This window comes from Nuphar pumila, chromosome 3, assembly GCF_984573655.1.
Source record: "Nuphar pumila chromosome 3, dmNupPumi1.hap1.1, whole genome shotgun sequence".
Classification (NCBI taxonomy): Eukaryota; Viridiplantae; Streptophyta; class Magnoliopsida; order Nymphaeales; family Nymphaeaceae; genus Nuphar; species Nuphar pumila.
Window position 1 is genome coordinate 59,738,309 of NC_143251.1, and position 23,731 is coordinate 59,762,039.

The window sequence follows — 23,731 nt, forward strand, 5'->3', positions numbered from 1 at the left end:
AATGTTTAGCACTTAATTTAAAGACATACCAAAATCTTGAAAATTCAGAATCTAAAACATACTTTTTACTTCCTTAAAAGAATATTAATTAAAAAATAAAAAATAAAAAATAAAAACAATATGTATTGTCTGATTGAAGAAAAACTCAACTGTTGGAGAATATATAAACACCATATGATAATCCATGATTGTAGAGGGTGTTCAAGTTCAGCTCATTTCTTGATTGAACTGAGCCATGGTTGAGTTCGTGAAAAGCCTGAGCCAAACAAGCAAAGTACAAGCTAGTTCATTTACAATATATATATATACTTGTTCATAGTTGAAAATAATAGAATTTACAACATAAACCTACTAAGCCAAACTCAAACTCGGCTCATTTACAAAATAAATTATTGTTTCAAACTTATAACGAATAGGATTTGAACTCTAAACTTATTGCGTGCAGGCTAAACACTTCAACCATGCATCGTTTCATTTCCAAGCGCAAGCTTTAAGATTTGAATATGAAGCATTTAGGAAACTGAAGTAGAAGAAAGTAATAATTGAAGAGAGAAAAAAGTAACATTAAAAAGGGTAGATAAAGCCTGCATTTTTGCTCATCCTTGAGCCTCTTTTCCAAAATAAGAAATAAATAAGTTTTACATGAAAAAATAATTAACTAAAAGAACAATTCTTCTTATAAAGTAAAAGTGTAATTTCAATATCATGAAAGTTTGACATTTTACATGTGGGTGATTCCTTGGAATGGAGCCAATTGATATACAACGATGGGACTTCTGACTTTATGTTTTGAATCATCCCAAACAAGTGAAGCTGATGCCATAGGATTGGCGCCAAGAGGATCACCATTCACCTCTACCTTAAAGGATAGACGTTGTCCCCGTCTGCTAAATAAAGAGTTTCTGGTGTGACACTGATCTTAAGCCCACTTGGGACATTGACCATTGCTTTGTAGACTGAAGTTGTTGCACCAACATTGGTCACTGTGCGATAGAACACGGCATGGATCGGGTCGGATCCATTGTTAACTTGGACCTGCATCAATGGGTAGTTGAGACCATCATAGCCTTGGCCGGCAGGTATGGCAGAGCAGTTGTTATATTGACCACCAGTCACGATTCCCAAGGCAGCACCGTCTATGTGATCTTTACAGAGAAATTGGGCGTATGACAATTGGTCCATGTCATACACTAGGCCTGGGTGAACAGCATGTCTTGGATCAAATAGACCCGAACCGTAGGCAAATTCTGCGTCCTCATTCAGCCTTGGGTCCATCATCTTTGCTGGAAATGAGAAAGAAAAACGGTTAAAGATATGGTATAGGCACCTTTGAATCTTCAGACATAATGGGCTATCTGGGTTAGCAACTTCCAAGGTTAGGCACATCTAGAGCAGTTACGGTCATGGGTTGTATTCAATCCATCTTGTACATCTCACTTGGAAACCATGAGAATGTTAAAGCGGGGGGCCATACATAGATAGCTCCATCAAGTGAGATGTGCAGTTGCGATGGAATATAACATCATATCAAATAGCATGACAACTGCCCTCGTTGCAACTATTTGTAAGCACCTGCCATGGTTTTTTTTTTTTCCCTTATATTGGCAAAAATAGGCACCTACCATGTTGAGAATTGAGTATTCATTTCAATGGAGAGAGCAGAAACATTTTGCAGATTATTTTTATGAATTGCAATATAGAACTATTGGCATGTTATTTGGCGAATCTCTAATTATATTTTTGTTTGCAAAAGGCAAATCAATGGATTTCCAAATTCACACATTTACATACCGGAGCAAAAACAGAGAACAACACTACTATTTTGATGCAATCTACCAACTGTAGAATTCTTTGAGTGAAGTAATAGATCAAACTTACGAAACCACAAAGACAGATCTATACATCTACAATCAGATACTAGTGTGTATTTATTTGTTTTAAGGTATCATTGTCAATGCAAAGCAAATATTATAGAGGAAAAATATCAAATCAAACAAAATAGAAAACAAATTTACCTGTGGTCATGAGAGCAGACTTGATTGCAGCAGGAGACCAACGAGGGTGGAAAGACTTGACGTATGCAGCCGCACCACTCACATGAGGACATGACATTGAAGTTCCAGACATTATATTATAGTTAACCATTTGTTCGTCATCCTTCTTCCCAGTCATTGAAGATAATGGTGTATATGCGGCCAGAATATCTAGCCCAGGGGCAGTGATATCAGGCTGTAATCAAGGGTATGGTTATTAGATCAAGCAACAATGATTAGCACTATCCGATCATTTAGAGGACATAAGGGGATGCATGGCATCCAGTCATTGGGCAGAGTACCTACTCAGCCAATGATCCGATTTGCTCTCCCTTTTAAGCATGTAAAATACTGCATTACCTTGAGGATTCTTGGTGAGAGTGTATTCGGGCCACGAGATGAGAAAGATGCAATTTGTGGAATGCTCACATTAACTGTATAAGACTTGTATATAACTGCATAAGGCGACCTTCAAGAAAAATAGAGGAAAAAATCAATTTTAATGGATAATGTTTGGAACAATCTTTGTGCAACAAGTATATACGTGATGTAATATAGCAATTCATAGAGCTTTGGAGAATAATTAAGATGGCAAAATCAGGTTTTTGGAAGGTCTGTTGGCTTCAGTCTCCCATTGCAGACAACATTGTCAAGAGTTGGTAGTCTTATTGATGTGGCCAAATATCGTGGGTGGGCTTTAATTAGAGTTCCAGATATGACTACTCCATTGCTTAACTTTATATTGACATCGAATTGCTTCCCAAATACGAATTCGGGTGATATTCAAGGATGGGTTTGTGTCACAAATAACCCTATCCTCCTCTGGAATTAGCTAGATGAACAAGGTTAGGGGCCCAACCGAGAAGGAAGGAGCTGTAGGCTGACAGAGAAGGATCGTCACCTACGATACACGCCACCGCGCAACAACAACAACAACAACAACAACGCAATTGCACAAAAAGGGAGTGAAGATGATTGTATAGTGGTGGTCAATGCATGGAAGCCTCTCACTTCAAGGTTTCATTGTAACCGTTACCCATGTCAGGAATTTCAGTGAGGAGATCGAGTTTCAATTTACTTACCTAGTGGAATTGATGTAATCATTTATTGTCATTGATTTGTTGGTATCCACTAAAACTGCTGGTAGAGCAAAAGGGAAAGCTGCGTCTTGGCTTTTGTAACTCTGAAAGATGATTCCAGCCCCTCCAATGTCCCTAACACTGGAGTCAAGGTCTCCTTTTACCAAATCACAAAGAACAATCTTCCCTTTCACCTTGTTGGGATCTAGAGTCTGATCACAAAAACTGCAAACAAATTGTTAAGCAATCATGAGTACAAGCTATAATCCTATTGCAGACATTTTATTGGGTAAGAATCTTCAACCCACTTTTGAAAAATATTTTTTGACAAATATAACCATACGGATCGGATCTCTATGGTCAAAAACCTAAGGATTGCCTCTTGTAGCGAATTCTTTTAAGAAGTACGTGAGATTTTATATATATATATATACACTACACGCGCAAATGAACCCCAAGAATTTCTAAAAATTATCTTGAACTTTCCCGAGGAACGCAAAGACTATACAAGTATGCAGTTGTTCTTACGTTGGATATGGCCCGTAGCCACCTGAACTGCTTCCTGCCTGGGCCCCAGTGATGAGTGGGTAATATTTCTTATTCGGGGAATAAGTATTTAATGATATGCTCTGTCATTTTAAAAAGAAGAACCAAATTAACAAACTTAATATATAAGCTAAAACAAGCGACCTAGCTAGAAAAAAAGATTGTGAAGAAAATTTTTAGTGAAGAGCCAAAGGTATACTGTAATCTGCATGCCATTGCCCAGTGCAAGTTTGGTTCTGAACTGCCGATCAATGGAACTCGCCGCCACCGTAAGGATCCATGGTGACACATTCTCCACCATGCCAGGGTCAGGGCCATCGTTCCCGGCCGACGCCACCGTGATAATTCCCTTACTCATGGCATGAAACGACCCGATCGATATTGCATCCTTGAGGTATCCATTGTTCATACCGCCTATGGAGATTGAGATCACATCAACACCATCGGCGATGGCATCGTCGAAGGCAGCAAGAATGTCGATGTCGGAGCAGCCAGTGTCTTCCCAGCATACCTTGTATGCAGCAAGGCGAGCTGCAGGGACTGCACCCCGCGCAGTGCCATTAGCAAGCCCATACATGCTTGCGTTTGGAACTTGGACACCAGCTGCAGTTGATGCTGTGTGGGTGCCATGACCCTTAGTGTCAACTGTAGATAGTATATCAGAGGGTTGAAGTTGCGTGAAGGTCCGTCTATTCTATAATAGTTGGCTCCGATGAGTTTGCTGTGTCAATTTAATTATTGAAGGTTGGGAGTGTAAATCTTTGAATGAATCAGAGAGAGAGAGAGAGAGAGAGAGAGAGCATACTTGTTACACCCACTAAAATGCTCAGATCTTTCACATGTGCCCTTCCATTTAGCAGGAGGAGGTCCAAGATCCTTGTCGTCAAAGCTCTGTGAATGGGGGCTGATACCTATGTTTATATGAGGAAAGATGGCATCATTTTCTTGAAAAGAATCAATTTTATGAAAAGAAGAAGAAGAAGAGCTCCTTCAAAATAAAATAAAATAAAAAGAGCAACAAATGTGACTGGGTCAAGTTGGCTAGAAAACCAAGGAACAACTTATTCATATCTAATCAAACCATTGCTTACATTCATAATACCCTTTAATGCTTACCTGTGTCCAAAACTCCAATGATGACATCACTTTCAAACTTGAGCTGCCTTTTTACATTCAAAGGGAAGCCGACGAAATCCCACGATCTTGTGGTGTGAAGCTTGTGATAGGAATTAGGAAATACTGATGTCACGCCTTCAGTTTCTGCACATTATTAAGTAATAGTATATTAAACAAGCTAAACTATTGGAAAAATTGATTATGTATACAATAGTCAATGTACTTGTGTTTCATACTAACCAGCTAAACTTTTTGCTTCCTCCGGTGAGAGTTTTGCAGCGAATGCATTGAAACTTCGCTTGTAACTGTAGACCATTGTCTCTCTTGCAATGTCATGGCTGCCAAAATGAATTTCATGAAATTAAAGCAAATTGCTCATCACATGCTCAAGGAATGCCAATAATTAATTGTGAACGAGTGGAAACTTTTTGGATAGTATACACATTTATGATTTAGTATCAATAACAAATAAATTTTCGAAATTTAAGTTTGATAGGAAAACTCATTCATTTGAGATACTACTGCTACCATTTTGATGTAGGATTGGTTGGAAAACATCATGTGGCACCAGCCATGATTGTTTGGGAAAGCTAGGTTTATATATATATATATATATATATATATATATATAGAGAGAGAGAGAGAGAGAGCGAGAGTGCTAAATGAAGCATGCTATATGGGTTGTATGAATTTTTTTTGTTTTATTTTAAAAGTTTGATCATACAGATGAGATCTGTGTGCCTGGTATTATACGGATCAAGGCATGTAGTGTTTGGTTTCAAGACATGGTTGGTTTTTATAATGTTTGAAAAATTGATGGCCAAAAATCATAAATCTTCAAGACTCCAAATATATATCATGATAGACTGCACCTGTCGATGGATTTAGAGAGGGAGAGAGAGGGAGAGAGAGAAAGGAGAACATTCACCATTCAACATTACCAAAATACATCCAACAGAATATTGGATGGGAGAGAAACAAAAGAGAAACAGAGAGAGAGAGAGCGACCTGCCGGTTACAGATGCAAGCATGTGATGGTGCGTGTCTGAGAGAAAATTGGATGGCACGTCTCCCATGTACACGATGTATGACTGCCAATGTTAGACAGTTTAATATATGAAATGATTAATCTATGTCAAGTATCAACAGAAAATCTTAAGTTATGTGAACCACCAATAATTGCTTGAGATTTATGACTTCCAAATAATCAAATAGGAAAAATGATATCCAATTGACTCACTAGCTACCTACTTGTGAGAAATAAATTTGAGCTAGTCTCATCAATTACTTACCTTCCTTTCCGTGGTGCTACTGCAATGGACCACCGTGAGTAATAGGAAGCAAATTATGAAGGACATTTTTGAAGTACCCATTTTTCTTTATCTGTTTGGCAAAAGATACTTGGAAGAAATTGGTAAAATGGATTTGGTAGGAAAAATAAGGGAATTTATTTGAAAGAATTTGGATTCTTTTTATTTGACTGCCTTTTACATGCATGCCAAACGGAAAAACAAATGCATTTTGGAATCCTTAATTCCCAAGAATCGCTCTACTTCCCAAGCAGAACCTTCACTTTTGCTAGACACAATGGAGGGCAAGGAGAAGATCGGTAAGTTGTTTTCACGTGGTAAGTATTAATAAGGTGATCAGTTGCTAGCCTGTGGTTGAGATCTTTTTCCCTTAAATTCTGGATGTTAGAAAACTTTCTGCATTTAGACAATCATAAAGATACCCTTGGCATTACAAAGAATGGAAAATCAATATATGAGCTGGATCCCAGCAACCTGGATCCGAACTTGAATTTAATGCTGCAAATATGGATCCGAACTGAAATTGCAGTAGAGTTGAACTCGTATATGAGGTTTTATATGGTAGTACTGATTCTGACAGTGTTTGTAAACGAGAGTTTTCATGGAAATAAGCATAAATAGGTTGATTTGTATTGTTGTATATATTCCCACACATGCATGGATCTAAATAGATTCAGATTGAGTCCAAAATAACATAAATATGAAGTCAATCTAAATATATAAGTAGATCTTATTTTAAAATTCATGTATGGGTAGCATGTCTAATTTGTAGTTTGGATCAAAAGTCCGTCTGGATCCAGTCCCATTGATGACCATTTCTGATCAATTAGACAAACCGTGCTTGGAGATCCATTTGTTAAAACAGGCAGGCTTAACCCCTGGACAATGGAGCAGGGCCCAATTCTGGCATAGGTGAGGTTGGTCCAGATCTGACTCAATTCCTAATTTTCGTCATTTCTTTTTTGTAAACCCTAAATGTAGAACCACCCATCTTATACGTTTTGAACCGATTGATTGCCCTATTAATTGGGAATTAGGGTATCTTCAAAGGACTTGCTGTCAATTAGTAAATTGAACATATTTACAGCCTACAATTGTTGTCTTAAAATTAAAAGGCTCATCAAGTGGTTGGAAGACCATGAGCTTCGGGTCCTATGATTCGGTTCAATTTCAAGGGGTATCCAAGCTTTTGGCTTGAACCACCTTGAACTGTGTCAAACGTAAAAAAGCTAATGGCAAGTGAAGATGATCATGCTTATCCTCAGCTTTGTACAAAAAATTCTCCAATAAACAAGGAACTGATTGTATGAATTTTTAGGGTAAAATGATCCGCCCCAACCCCAAATTATTTGTTCCAAATCTGTCATATTCGGATATGGATTATCTGAATATCAGATTTTATAGGTCAGATCTACTTCGGAATAGGATTGAAGCTTCAGACCCATTTTTCACCCCTACGCTATGCCACTTTTCAATGATCAGATCCAGTGTCGATTCAATCAAGACCGGATCCATATCCGGACCTGTTTTGATCCCAAGGTAAAACCCAGTCAATGATTCTGTTAGTGTAAGTGAAACATAGACCTTGACAGACCATAAATTGTGTGCCTGGAAAGTAGTCAGTCTTCCGTGCTCTTGTGGACATTCAGGGATTCCATGGAGCCAAACGTTTGCTTTGAACCTTGCAATGTTGTCCCTAAATGTGGGTCAATGGTTCCATTCCCAGCCATGTACTGGACCTGCTACTTGGCCTACAACCTACCGAGCAAGTTCATTTGGCTTCGCCAAAAATATTAAAAAACAAAAAACCAATAACAAAGACCATCATAAGTGTTTAATTTGGTGCACCTCTCTTTCCATTATTCGATCCACATATTCTTTGCGTTGGGAGTGTTAACTTGTATAGTGTAACTAGTGTCCTGCAGTCCGGCGCTATAGATGTGTTTTGATATGGTCAATTTGCTAAGAATCTACAGTTGAATTATGCTTTTTTGACAAAATTACGTTAACTTTCTGATGAAAAACATGCTTTTTTGGGTTTAGAAAGATAACAATAATTATGGGATATTGATTTTTCAAACCCTAATAAAAAACTTGTTTATGTACCAAAAATTTGAATGATGCGAGACTAATTCACTTTATTCTTGACAGTTTTGCTCTTTTGTCTGGTAAAAATCATAGCGAACAATTGAATTTTTTGAGGTAACAACTTACATGGCACATGATTTTCTCAAGTGATAACTTACACAAGTAGTTTAACCAAGGCACCTAAATTTTTCAGGCAACAAAAAGGCAAAAATATTAAGAAAAAACTTAATGGACAGATTTGTCATAGTTTCTAAGACCTTCTCATAGGCTTATCTATCCAAATTAACTTTTGCTAGCGACATTGTTGTTTATCTTGTGAATCATGTGAATTTTAGCATAATAGTACTATAGCAGGTGATGAGATATCACTTGCTGCAACAGAGGATAGAGAATAGAAAAAACACAGTTACAGTCCACTGATCCCAATACACCTGCTACAAAAAACATTAGCAGATGCAGAAAACATAGATAAGCAACCACATTAGACTACACTAGAGTCAAACTATGAGTCCATACAACTTCCATTTGACTGCAGATCATCCTGCTGATTGAAAAAACACAGTTACAGCCCACTGAGCCAATCACTTGTATATATAGGAGTTGTTTGCACACTTTTGTTCTCATTGCTTTTACTAAGCATTTCTTCAATAAAAGCTTTATTTTTAATATTTTGTTCTCTTGTATTAGCCCTTGTAGGCTTCTTGTATTGTCCTTAAAGGACTCGTGGTTGAGAACATAGTGAATCTACTATTGTATGCCTTTAGTGGCTCTTGTCTTTTCATCTTCCACTTCTTTCATTACATCATAAGAAAGAGAGGTTGTGCCCTACCGTTTCCAAGGCCTTTAAAATGCAACCTATAGAAAAGTTGTCCTGAGTAAATATGTTGTAAGCTAACATCAACCATGTAACAATTCATTGCTTTTTGTTTGAAACTCACCAAACATAAAGAGGAATAAGGTTCACACACGTCTAGCTGGCTGAAAGACTCATTAAAAGCCCATCTTTTTAACATGAAATGTTGTCATGAAACTTATCGAACTGCATGTATAACCTTGGAGTAGTAAAACCAATCACTATAGAGATTGAAAATTTGTATAGAAACTCCCTTACAAACAAGCTACAATAGTAACAGGATTGATCAAAATAATATGAATCATAAAGCAAGATAGAAGTTGCATTAGTGCATGCTGAGAACCGATAATGAAGATCCCAGAGCTATGACAAACTACATCAGCACCTTCATTTTTAGTAATTTAAATATATACGAGGAGCAATTCCATTTTCAGCAATAACCTTGTTGAGCACATGCTTAAATCAGCTGAACTAGTAAGGATTAAAAGAACTGCCACCATCATGAAGACCATAAAGCTGCAAAAAAAGCTACACAAGCAAGAATGTAGATTATGCAACAGAGAATAATAATGTAATTGAGACGACTCTGACTGTTATATGTGAAATTTATACAAAACAACATCAAACAAGTTATCTGATGCCAAATGAAATTAGAATTATATAAAATAAAAGTTCATTTTCTAAATCACATCGTTCTAAATCTTTGAAGAAGCTCAAAAAGGATGAGAGAAGTGTGTCAATCCTCCCAAAATAAAAACAAAATAAAACCCCAATATCTATGTCACACGGACTCGGCTAAGGAGGCACCGCACCCGAGTCGACACGCCCCAACACAGGTGCGGCTTCGGACACGGCCCAGACTCGGTCAATGCCAATTCAAAATCGGTCAACGAGTCAAGGCCGAGTTCGTCCATGTTTTGCACTCGATCAACATTGATCGAGTCTATTTTTGTCCATTCTTTAGGACAAAAATTTATAAAAACTAAAAAAAATATATCTTTTATATATTTTTATATATACTTCTGTCTTTAGAGAGAAAGACTGTGCAGAGCACAGTCTTTACCCAAACTGTGCAGAGCACAGTCTATACCAGACTGTGTATATATATATATACTTTTACAAAAGATAAAGCCCCCAACATTAAGAAAAGAAAAAGAAAAAAATACTTTTATAAAAAAGTTGCAAGGTTTTCCTTCATTCGATGCAGCCCATTTAGTTTTTTCTTTCCCTCTGCCCTCGTCTCTCTCTAACTAAACCCGTCTTCTAACTCCCAACCTACCCAACCCCTCTCTCTAAAAAATAACAGAAAGAGAGTTCAAAGTTGAAAAAGTCAAGGTTTTTGTTTGTGTTTTTCTTATTGAATGCATTTCCCTTTTTGTTCTCCTCTGATGGTTCATTTTACTTGATGATGTGAGGATCATTGATTTTTTGCTCCCTTTAATTTTGGGGTTTGTGGGTTTGGCTTAGTATTAGAAAAAAATGCATCACATGTAGGGATCAAACAAGGTCTTCACCCTCGCCTTGTCTTAAAATTCTGCCATCCATCCCCACACAACTTTTAATTTTAACAATTATCCTCACCTCCATCCCCTATCCAAACAAGCCGAGGTGGGGTGGGACCCCATTTCCCCTTGGTCCACCACCATTCCTAAAGAAGGAGAGAGAGTTTTACTAATAGCGATCCGTGATTGGGTGGGTGGGGAGGCAAGGCGGGGCAGGAGAAAGCGCAAGTCCAACCCCACCTCCACCCCTGCATACATTTTTGTTTTAACCTCCATCCTCGTTTTATGTCCTACATACCCGGTCCAAGGTGGGGCCCCATTTTTCCCCGATTCATTGTCATTCCTAATCACATTATAACCCCACCTTGAGCTTCAGATGGGGTTTGACCAGCCACTTCCAAACTAGTTGAAATATATTTGGCTAATATTAAGCTAAGGCACATAGAAAATGAAACGATTAATCACAAAAACCCAAATGATGGAAAGGAACAAAAATAACAAATTTGTGAGGGTGGGCCTACAAAAAGTGTTTCTTCAAACTACGAGAGAGAGAGAGAGAGAGAGAGAATGTGGTGGGTAGGCATGGAAGCTGTAAAAGCAACTTAGAAATCAATGGTCCCCACCTCTCCTCTCAAAAGAAAGCATAAGAGATTTGTTAAATAAAAAAAAAACACAAAGATAAGTTTCTTACCTTATTTTTTCCTTATGCTCTCTAAATTACCTTTTTTAGTCTAGCCAAACCCACAAACCCCAAATTCGAGAAAATAAAAAAAAATCAATGATCCTCACATCAACACGAAAAAAATGGACCATCAGAGGAAGACGAAAAGGGAAATGCATTCAACAAGAAAAACATACAAAGAAAATAAACCAACTATTTCAACTTTGAACTCTCTTTCTGTTATTTTTTAGAGAGAGGGGGAAGCTGGGATGAGGTGAAATGGTTTCAGCTAGAGATAGATGGGTCATAGGGAAGAAACTGAATGGACTACATAGAATGAAGAAAAACCCTACAATTTTTTTAGAAAAGTACTTTTTTTACAATGTTGGCACCCTTTTTTCTGTGGGGTCCACTTGGAATGCCAAGTAATGTTGTTGTCGAAATAAACACCCAAGACTAATCTCCATGTAACTTTGAATCCAATGTTCACCAGCCTAATTAGTTTCTCATATACCTTACTTTCATTAGAAGTATATACATATATATATGAAAATTAGAATATGTTTTCCAGCAACTGATTTTAACCAACAATCATCCGATTTACAGATCAAACAACTTCTATCTTTCTCCTTCCCTACCTTCCCCTTTTCTCTCCCACCACTTCCACCACTATGCCACTAGCCTTCTCCCTAATGACCATCGTCACCCAACAAGGTCCACTAGTTTCCTCCCTATCACCTTCAGCCTCTATTAAAGTTGATTTTCTTCCCACCACCAACAACATTCATCTTGGTCAGTCTCCTCTCCACCTGCCGCAGTGTCTATCCAGGCCAGTTTCCTCCCCACCACCGGCTAGTCTCTCTCTCTCTCTCTCTCTCTCTCTCTCTCTCTCTCTCTCTCTCTCTCTCTCTTTCTCTAGAAAGTGACGACCATCATCCCTCCGATGAGCCTCTTTTTGGCACTTTAAACATTGTCCCTCTGGCGAGCAATGACAACTATTCCTCCATCTACGAACCCCACCTCTAGCGATCTTCTGCTCTCTCTAATCGGGTTCTCCTCTGCATGTATCTCTCTGAAATCCACCAAATCTTCCTTTCCTTAATTACCCACGACCCAACTCCCTATTTTCTGCCATTTCCGTCAGAAAGGCAAAACCGCATATTTCTCTCATAGTTGTTTCGTCTTTGTTTCAAACCCTAATCTTTTCTGATCGCAGAATCTCTCTGTCCCTGCAAAGATCGGGAAATCTCTCTGTCCCTGCAAAGCAGAAGATCCCTGGTTGAAACCCTAGCCTCTGCCCTCTCGGTCTCGACTCAAGTCTCACCTTCATCCTGCGGTTCGTCCCCCTCTGCCACCATTCCAGCATCGACGACGGTGGGAGATTGGGAGTTTTTGGCGTCTAGCCAGCGGTGAAGGAGCAACCCCCCTCGACACTCAAGAGCCACCGTCGCCCGACCTCCTCTGCACGACGCCTCTCGCTGTGCTCGAACCACCATCACTCGACCTCCTCTGCAGCTACGCCCCACCGCCCCTCATGAAGCAAGTTCTTTCGAGTTTTGGGGGTTTCATGTCTGCTGAAGAGGGCCTTTGACTGTGGATCCTCGGTCCTTTGGAGATTTGGCGGTTGCATCACCCTCGCTTGCTCGTCGTGCTCCAACCCTAGGTCGACCTCCGACTACAGCCATCCACCGCACCTCCGGCAGCCAGGTGCTCTCTGTCTCTCACCTTTCTTCCTCATGAATAGCTCACTGCATGTTTTTTAGGGTATTGCTTTCGATCTCTCTTTGAGAGCAAATCAACGGGCCCTCCATATCATTTCTCAAATTTTGCATTTTCAAATTCCAAAATGATTCCAGTTAAATTTCTTTTTCAAAATTCAATTTCATTTCTCAAATTTCAAACTTTTAACTTTCATTCAAAATCCCAATTCCAAATTCAATTTAAACTAGAATTCTGAGTTTCAACTTTATATTTTAAAACAAATTCAAAGTTCAAAATGAATCTCAAATTCAATTTTGATTTTCCACTTTCAAAATTCAAAGTAAATTCATTTCAAAAATTCAATTTCAATTTTTGAAATTCTCAAAATTCAGAGTAAATTCAGTTTAAAAGTTCAATTCTAATTTCAAATTCAAAATTTGTATTCTAAATTTTAATTTCAAATTTCATTTTCAAAATCAAGAGTTCAAATTCAAGTCTCAAATCAAGTTTTCATTTCAACTTTTAATTTCAATTTCAATTTCAATTTATAAGTTCATTTTTCAAAACTCAATCTTTCAAAATTTCAAACTTCAATTCTAATTTTAAGTTCAAGTTCAATTATGATTTCAAATCTCAAAATCAATTTTTAAGTTTGATTCTTTATTCAAAATCAATTCAAATTTGATTTTCAATTAATTTTAGATTTAAAAGTTCTCAACTTTGAATCCAATTTTAAAATCTTCAATTTCATGCTTTCAATTCAAGTTTTAACCTTTCAATTCAAAATTGATTTTTAAACTTCAAAGTTTACTTCTTAAAAAAATGTTTTTAAATACATTTCAAAATCACTTGAAAAAATCCAAGTTTCTGAAACATTTCCAAAGAGCATACACATTTTCCAAGTTCAAAATCATAGCACAAGCCTGATTTCATGTGCATTAAGAACTTAGAATAATTACTTAGACAAATTTACGCAAAGCAAAAGGCATGAATTTTATCCTTGGTTTGATTACCTTTGGTAAAGGCGCTAGAAACGGTTGAACCTCGTACCGACGAGCGAATCGTGTCTCTTCATTTTCTCATAAATTTTAAAATGGAGGTGAGTAATTTCAAAATATCTCTACAAAAGGTCAAGTGAGACCTTGCGAGAGTTTTTCTCTTTTTTTCCTAAAAAGGAAGAAAAGAAAAAAATTTGCAACGATCACAAAAACCCATAAAATTTTGATACTTTTAAGAAGAACAAAGGCAATTTTAATGTTAAAATATTATTTGAACTTAAGATATGATTAAATTGTAATTCAAGCTTTAATCTAGATTTAGAAGAAATTTCAAATTAGGAATTTATTTTGAATCGGGTTTTAATTTTTAATTAGATTTAATCTAGATTTAATTTGAATCTAATTTTGGAGTTTATTGTGAATAGAATTTTGAGTTTTGATCTAGTTCAAATTTGACTTAATCGTCAATTTGAATTTAAATGTAACACCTTTGACTTTTTAGAGCATTTTTAATGAATAAAATAATATTAATAAGGATTTTTATATGAAAGAAACATAAAAATGCAAATTAGTCTAAGTTGAATTTTAAAAGATATTTTATAAAGAATCAAAATTGATTTTATTAAAGTTTTCATTCAAAATTGAATTTATAAAAAGTTAGAATTTTAATAAAATAATTGGCAAATTGTGTCGAAATAAAGTCAAATACGATTTTAGATGAATTTAGGTTTAATTTGATGTGTAAATGATGTAATTTTATTAAGTTAAAATTTGGTTTGTATGGATTTGAAATCCATTCTAAAATAGCATAAAATAATAAATATATATTTTATAGAATGAAAAACTTGAATTAACAAAGTTTAATAAAATGATAGAGGTCCACATGTGGGGTGTCCCCTTATGTGGGCCCATCTTATGTCGCAGCTCATGTTGGAATTAAATTTAAAAGTTGTAAGTTAGAATCCGTGAAAATTGATATTTCAAAAGTTTTCTAAAAATAAAACAAACAAAGAGAGAAAAATATATATGTAAGTTAAAACTTAACAAATAAGTGATGTGTGTTAGGCTAAGTTGTTTTGAAATTTAGAAAGTTTGGGCTGAAAATTTAGGAATTAGAAAGTTTTGTAAAGCAGAAAAAAACTATATAAAGAGCCAAGAAGGGCTCACGCCCCCCCTCGTTATTGGTATGTTTAGAATTTTTAGCTTTCTCTCTCTACTCTTCTCTTTTCTTTCTTATTTTCTCTCTTTTTTATCTTTCTTTCTTGCTTCTATCCTTCCATTATTAAGTGTAGGAGGTCTGAACCTCCGTTGAAGTTAGGTTGATCAAGGAGTTGCAGCCACACAATCGAAAGAGTTTTAAAAATAGTTTATTTGAACAAATGTTTTTGAAATCATGTAAGTATTTTGCAAAACTTTATCCTTGTTGTACATATTTAAGTGGTGGAACTAATATGCTTATAAGTAAGTATACATTCAGTTTGTCATGGCTAATAAAAAAATATATATGAGAAAGAACACTTATGTTTGTTTTTACTAGGCAAACCGGTTTTCAAAAGAACATAAATATGATTTTTGTTTCAAAACCAACGGTGACCTTGAATAAATCAAAATTGGGGTTTGGTTTAAACTGAACCCATAAAAAGAAAAGAAAATAAAAAAATTGCTTTCATGAATCAGTGAAAAGAAAATATGGAACATGTGTTAGTCATTTCACTCGAATGTCTATTCTCGACTGTGTGAAAGATATGACATATGTTGGGTAAATAGATCAAATCTACCTCATTCAAAGCAGATTTTATGAACGGTTTATAGTGTTGGAAAGCTGAGGAAATTTCATATATTTTAAAAAACAATTAAACTTTGTTCTTGAAATATGCACAGAACAGTGACAATTAGAACAATCAAGTATACATGAGCCTAAATCGATCATATCTCCTTAATCCAAAGGAGTTTTTATTAACGGTTTGCGGTATTGGAAAGCTGGTAAAATTTCTTACATTTTGTAAAAATATAAACTTTGTTCTTAGACTATGAATAGAGCTGTCACAGTCAAAACAACATAGCAGATATGGGCCTAAGCGGATCTCGAACCAGGTATGAATCGGATAAGCAATACATGCAGTGAATGTATGATTTGAGTCTATGTTTTTAAATGATAAATAAGCATGCAGATGCAACCTATAATGTTTATGCAGGTACTAAGTGCCTAAAGGAACATGACATGAAAAGAGAAACTTTTGCAAGTGCATGATTGAATGCACACTGCTATTGAAGTGCATGTGTTATGCATTATGTGTTTATATGATTGTGTAAGAATACATATAGTTAATCATGATCAATGCCTATAAGTGAATGCATAAATGAGTTTGATATGTTATAATTGCATGTGTTGCATGATAGTATCTTTGGCATTGAATTTTGCATTCTTGAACCCAAATTAAAGGTCTAAAATTATATTCATTCTGTATATGCATGGATAAATAATAGACTTAATCATGTAAACATTGATTCAATTGAGCTTATAATGAGAGGGTAAGTAGTACTTTCGACTTCATGGAACTTGTTTTGAGCATGGAAGGTTGCTCCTTCTCAGCCACGAAAATAGGAAAATGCCTCCACATTAGTCGTGGGGTGGTAGGTCGCGAAACACATGAGTATAAATTTGATGCATCGGGAAAGAGGTGTTGGGAGCTCTCACCCAGGACAAGTGAAAGGTGTTCGTCTAGACCATAACCATAAATTGTTTGAATGTACCTCCTAAGTCATGGTCATGATCTTAATCTAGGTACTGTTTGTGTAATACCCACAGGGTTAAGAAATGATCACCTTAATTGTTTGTGCATTTAGTTAAGCATGGCATGCATCACGTAAAACAATAACCTAAATAAAAACAATTAAAGTCACTTATGCATGAAGGATCTTATGTCCTTGAATGGTCAGTGCATTTACGTTTATCTAATCATGCATAAGATTATAACTATTTATAAATGATATTATTGTGATGCATTGTGATGATATGTATATTTGAATGAATAATTGACTGCATCATTATGTGAGTTTGTTGAAATATGATAATGTATACTAGTTTTGCTTTACCTGTGTCGTTATTTCCAATCAGGCTTTCACGAGTCTGACCCATTTTATGGATTTTCATGTGAGGTATGATGTATAGCTGCGGAGCGAATATGGAATGCTCCGACGTTGTTGAGAGCCAATCATTTTCTTTTTTTATGATAGTTTTGAAAAAATATTTATTGTTATTTTAGATTGAAAATACTCTAATATGATTTTTTAATTATTGAGACTGAATTAAATTTTAATAGTGAATGTTATTCATATTTTAGTTCAGTTATGATGATTGTTCCTACTGTAGCCCACCCAAAATATTTAACCAAAAGAAAAAGGTTGTTTTCACAAGTTTTAAAAGAAAAAAAAATCACAAAAATTTTTTGGTTAAAATTTTGGTGCGTTACAATTGCTCCATTGGGTTCACTATATCGGACCTGAATAGAGTCTTAATCTTGTGACAACTCTGACAGATTTCTTGTGCTCATCAAAGTCATTAGGAGGGCTACCAAAGTCCATAGTAAGTTTACTTTTATTTTTTTTTATTTTATTTATTGGGGTGTGTTTAATCTCTAATTTCTATATTTTTGTTTGTTTTCTATATTTTCAAGTGTTGGTGTTGACATATACCATGAACCACATTTTTATTTTTAGAAAAGCAAATCGAGGTATGTTCGATCGTATGACAGAGGAATCAAAAGATGAAAAGTTGCACCGTTGATTCATCTGATCCTTGCTCACAGAAGGAAGAAACGCTTGAATTCTTGTAGAACGAAACCCATAACTTTCAAGAATCTAATCCCAAATCTATATTTTTAGATATTTATTTAAAACTCATTTTCAAAATCTTTCCAAAAATAAGGATCAAGATAACCCTATGGAATCCCATAAATATTTTAAAAAAGCCGATGGGAAAGCCATCGACCACTAGGGCTTTCAATTGGGCTAAGTGCCAGACCACTTGTTTAATTTCAGAGAGTGAGAAAGGCCATTGTAGTACATTTAAAACTACAAGCTTTTATCCGATATTGACCTTGTCATGTATGCGTTATGATTAAAATCTTAGAATTATAAGATGATGCACCACATATTTTCTTGTCCCATCCTTGGTTTCAAAAAATATTTGGATTGCCATGGTGGGATTTTTAGTCTAATTTGAAGCTCTATGTACTCAATTAGAGATCTCATATCGACTTAAATTTAGCGCCAAAAGGAAAGAAGAGGCAGATTATTTGGAGTTGGTGGATTAATCTTGTGTAGTGCTTGTTTTGGTAGGGACGAAACCCAAGGACTTTTAAGAGTAATCTTGCAATACATTGAAGAATTTAGTTTTTATTGAAAAATCCTTGAAAATTATTGATATATACTTATAAGTCAAAAAAATTTAAAAAATTATTATATTAATATGAGGTTTTTACAATAGCAATTCTTTAAAATATCAAGTTAAAATTTTCACTTTCTTGAAATATATATTTTAGATCCGGATTCAGATATGATTCTGATTTTGACCCAGATATGGATTTGCTATTAGCATTTCAGGTTCAAATTAGGATCTCCATGATAATGCAGAGTGCAAGGAGAGTGGCATAGTTTGATCATCGCAAAATTTTATATCTCTTGTGGTTTCTCTCTCTTCCTTCTCTTTTCCTTTCCAACCTCTATTTTCCTCCTTTTTGAAGGGAGAAAAGTAAAAGAGAGAAAAGAAGAGGGAAGAGAAAAGAAAAGAAGAGGAACTCTTTTGTGGGGTCTCACTTGACCTTAATTTTGAAGATATTTAAGAAAATAACTCGCCTCCGTTTTGAAATATTTACGGAAAAACTGGGAGACAGGATTCGCTCATTGGTACGAGGTTCGACCATTCCTGGCGCCTTTACCAGGGGTAATCGAACCAAGGGTCGAATTCATGCCTTTTGCTTTGCTAAAAGATTATCTAAGAATTTATCCTAAGTCTAAATGCACAAAGAATCATGCTTGTGCAAATGCAAGGATGTATGCTCTTTCAAAAAATGATTTTGGAAATCTCCAAGTGTTTCTAAGATGAATCTGATAATAGAATGAGGAAATGGTTTCTAACTTTAGAACTTTAAGATTTAAGTTTTTGGAATAATCAGAACTTGGGAAAATAAATTTGAACTTCGAAAGGAATGGTTTTGAAGTTGAGATGAAAGGAGAAGAAAGGAAAAATCAAAGTCATAAATGGACTTTGAATTTAGGATTTTGAATCAGGATAGAGATGGAATGTGATTTGAATTTCAGCTTTAAAGTTTGAAATCAGAGTAAGATTTGAGAAATCCAAATAGAATTGATAGATGGAATTGGTTTTTGGATTTTTGGGAATCAAAACTTGGATTTTGAAATCTGGGATGAAATGGAATTGGATTTAAGAATTGGAATTGAGAATTGAAGTTGATTTGAAATCTGGAATTCAAGATGGATTTTGAATCCAAAGTTTGGGCTCTAAATAGAGTTGAGATTCAAAATTGAATTCTGGGTTTAGAATCCTAAATGGGAATTGGATCTGAGTTTTGGAATGGAGTTCGGATCTGAAGTCTGAGATCCGTGGTAGAAATGAATTCTAGATCCTAAATGGAATTTGGATCTGAAGTCTGAGATCCAATATGGAATTGGATTCTGGATCCTAAAATGGAATTTGGATCTGAAGTCTGAGATCCAATATGGAATTGGATTCTGGATCCTAAATGAAATTTGGATCTGAAGTCTGAGATCCAATATGGAATTGGATTCTGGATCCTAAATGAATTTGGATCTGAAATTTGAGATCCAATATAGAATTGGATTCTGGATCCTAAATGAATTTGGATCTGAAATTTGAGATCCAATATGGAATTGGGTTCTGGATCCTAAAATGGATGTGGATCTGAAATCTGAGATCCAAAGTGGAGATTGTACTTGAAAATCTGGATCCAAGTTGGGATTAGGATCTAACTTTGGATTTGGATTCTAAAAGTCCATATAGGATTTTTTAAAATGGATCTGGGTTTTGAAAACCCAGATTGAATTTAAATTTTAATAGGGGTCAACTTTTAAGATTCAGAATCAATCTCAAATTGTGATTAAAGATAAGAATATAAACTTGTTGAAAAATGAATCAGAAACTTCAAAGTTAAATTGAACTTTGAATTTTTTGAATCTTTGAATTGAATTGGAATTTTGAATACAAAATGATTTTGAAATTCCAAAGTCAAATTGGACTTTGAAATTGAGATAGAATTGAAATAGAAATTTGAGAAAAGATGTTCAAAAATCACTTGGGTTTTTAAAAGAATTTTTTGAAAATATGATGCAATTCTATCCTAAATGATGAATGAATTTAAAGAATTTGAAATTGGATTTTGAAAAGCTATTTCATGAGGTTGAAGATATAATATATCACTGACTATGGTCATTGAATATATTATATAATAACCACATTTAAATTCAAGTGAAGAATAAAATACATTTTTGGTGCTTTTATAGAATTTAAAATGAAATTAACTCTCAATATACCCTGACTATGGCCATTGATATATATATTGAATTAATTTTAAATTAAATTCTGATAAAAGAGGAAAATATTTACAGAAGATATGATGATTTTTTAAAAGGATCCAGTGTAGATCTAGTGTTATTTTGTAAAAGATAAAAATACTAAGTTTTGTTTACATCCCGACTATGGCCGTTGATGTAAATCATCAACTTATCATTAATTTACCTCTTACGAAATGGTGCGCATGCCATTCATGTTTCACCATTGTGAGACTTTGAGAAATAAAAGTGAAAAGCATGAAAATAAGCAATTTTAGGATATTTATAATGCTCATTCATTCTATCTAAAACAGGAAATATAAATTCTCATTAAGATCTAACTATTACAACGCATAAAGTTGAATTTACAACTCTCAATGATGATATCTTCCATATATTTCCTACAAAACACTTGGTTAGCATGAAAATAGAAGAAAGTTGCACATATCATATGAATATCAATGGTAGAAATGCTCATATACCAAGATGTTTATGATGGAAAGAAGGAAAATGACCAATATGTCTTCATATATATGAATATATTTGTATATGGTAATAAATATGAGATATGTGAAAACCTTGTAGCTAAAACACCTAAAACTTCCTAAATCTGGAATTGTAGCATTCTTTCCAAAATTTTGCAGGTAGGATCAAAACCACTCCAGCATACTTTATATCATTGTGAAGAATAATCTCAACTCCATTAGTAAATTAGAAATCATCACTGAAACTAAAAGGAGCAGCTCTAACGATTAAGGTCATGGAGAAATCCTTATGACAGTATATGCGAAGGTGCAAGTTGTGGCAGCAGACAAATACAGTGAAGGGATTTGTATACAGAGGAATATATGAAATGGATATCAACATGGTGCGGATGGTGCAGGAATAGTGTGCAGGGAGGTGTATAGATGTTATGGGGAAGTTCCACGATAGTAAATCTGCAGCAGACATAACAGTAAGAGAATCCTAACTGGTGGCTGGGCTGCAAGTATATGTAGGTGAGAGAAGCTTGGTGCCTAGAGACTATGGACACTGAATAATTGTGGTGCATGCAGGCCACTGAATATATGAACTCGGTAAGTCCTTGAGGGCCTTAAGAGAGTGCTCTGCTTGGCAGGACACCTCGAGATAATGGGAATCAGAATTTTATTGCAAGTAGTCATGCCAACTCCTGACAGGATAACCGATATCCACAATGCATGGGCCTGGATGGGAGTTGGACTTATGAACGGACCTCTGAAGAATATGACTGCTGCTTGGAGAGTATGAAGACAACACAGGTAGATACAGATGGACTATAGATATAAACAGTACTGCTGCTTATGAATCAAGAGACACACATGGGTTTTGTGAACTAGTAACTCATAATGTTGTGAAACTTTTAGGAGTATTAATAATGTCAAATAGTGCAATAGAAAAACTAATTTCTAGGACAAGATGCTTGGTTCTTTCAGTTCTCAGAGACTACAAACCAGAACAAGATGAATCTGAATTCAAAATTCACCAGCAGAACAACTCTCACAGGTGCTTCACTCAACTCACAACGACTAAGTTCAAACAAAAAGCTTTCCAAAAACCTTTAACAATCTAGTTAGGAGATTTCTTTTTTTTTTTTGAATCTAGGAGATCTAAGTGGTTGACCTACATAAAAAAGTTAAGCCTTGAAGCCTTGAATGTGGTTTTCAACTTTCTGATGGGTGGAAGGTAGTGAAATCGTATTGGGAGGTGATGCTGCTGGAAATGAATGGAGCTGGAATATGTGTACAGGCGCAGAAGTGTGGTGGGGTATATGCTGTGAAGAAGGGTGAACAAAAAAAAGCATGGAGTTATTATCCACGAATTCTATCAAACTGCCTCCATCTTTGGCAAAACTCTGCATCCTCGAAACTCAATGAATGCTACTTTAAATCACATGACCTAAACTAGAAATGCTCATGAACATAATTTTTTTTTTGAGGACATAAAGTAAAAGAGACAAAAGTTGGAGAGAAGGCTTTATCATATAAGGTCGGCAACCATCGATGGTAAATCAGTTGTAGCAGAATTGGTTTCTGCTATGAAGACAAGATTTTCCTGGGAGATCCCAGATATCGAACTTGTGGATATCCAGCTTTGAAATAACATTGTGCTGAATCTGTCCCCACAGATGTTCCCTTTTAAGTAAAATAGCACAACTCTACACCTGTTGGATGAAATTGAAATCCTGGAAGGAATGCTAACTCCACCATTTAGAATTAAAACATCCTTTTCTTGCAGCTCAATCCAATGTTTATGTACAAACCTCTGGCACCAAGATCTTGCTGAAATTAAGCATAACTCATGATAGTTTAACCACGTAACTGTTTGTTTTGTCTAAAATTGTTGCCAACATTATTGTGTTGAAATGTCAAATTGTTGGATTTCAAGAAACAAGTTGCATTAAAAGCAAAATGACTTGGAGGCCACCATCTGTTGAGGCCAATGTTGTAAGCACATATTTACTCTGTTTAAAGCAAGCTCCATATTATTCAACCAGGGCCCATATTGGTTGTCAAGAGGCCCTTTAGTAAAGATATATCATATGAAGTGCAGAAATGGGTCCAAGTTCTAAAGACAATCACTCCAGAAATTGAATTATTTACAGTACATATAATGTGCTAATACCAGAATAAAAAAAATTGAAACAGGAGAAGATGAAATCAGCAGGTTACCAGTAGATTAAAAATGTAATTAACTATCGCATGAGAACAGGAATTCAAAATTCACATGACAGATAAAACGCATATTAAACATAAAAGCAAATGGGATTAAAGATTGGATGTAGAAGAAAATAAAATAAAAGGTGTGAATTATAACGGTGACCTGTATGACAACAATGGAGTTATCGAACTCGCAGGATCGTGCGTGGTGATCGGTTAAGGCTTAAAAACAAGATCATAAATAAATAAAAAATGCAGGGCAATCATCCATAATGCAAAGGATTCCATGTCGTCAATGCCATGGGGCATGATACAAACGTGGGTCTGAAGCTAACAAGCTTGCAGATCAACGACAGTATTGACTCAAGTACAAAATCCATAGTGTCAGACATAAATTAGGAAAATGACCAGAAGGAACGAAAATCGAAATGCATGAAACAATGATAAGAGAGATGTAACCCAGCAGAGGGGGCCAAATTTTTATTGCAAAAACGCGAATCGGGGCTGCTATAGGCAGACCGATGTTGCGATATTGCTACAATATTAAAGAAAAAGAAAGCCCAAAAGAAGAGATT

At 35.5% G+C, this 23,731-nt stretch overlaps 1 pseudogene; it reads right to left on the reverse strand.

The window, feature by feature from the left end:
• Nucleotides 1-721: 721 nt before the first annotated feature.
• LOC149842970 (subtilisin-like protease SBT4.14) overlaps nucleotides 722-23,731 on the reverse strand; it is a 30,074-nt pseudogene continuing 7,064 nt past the window's right edge.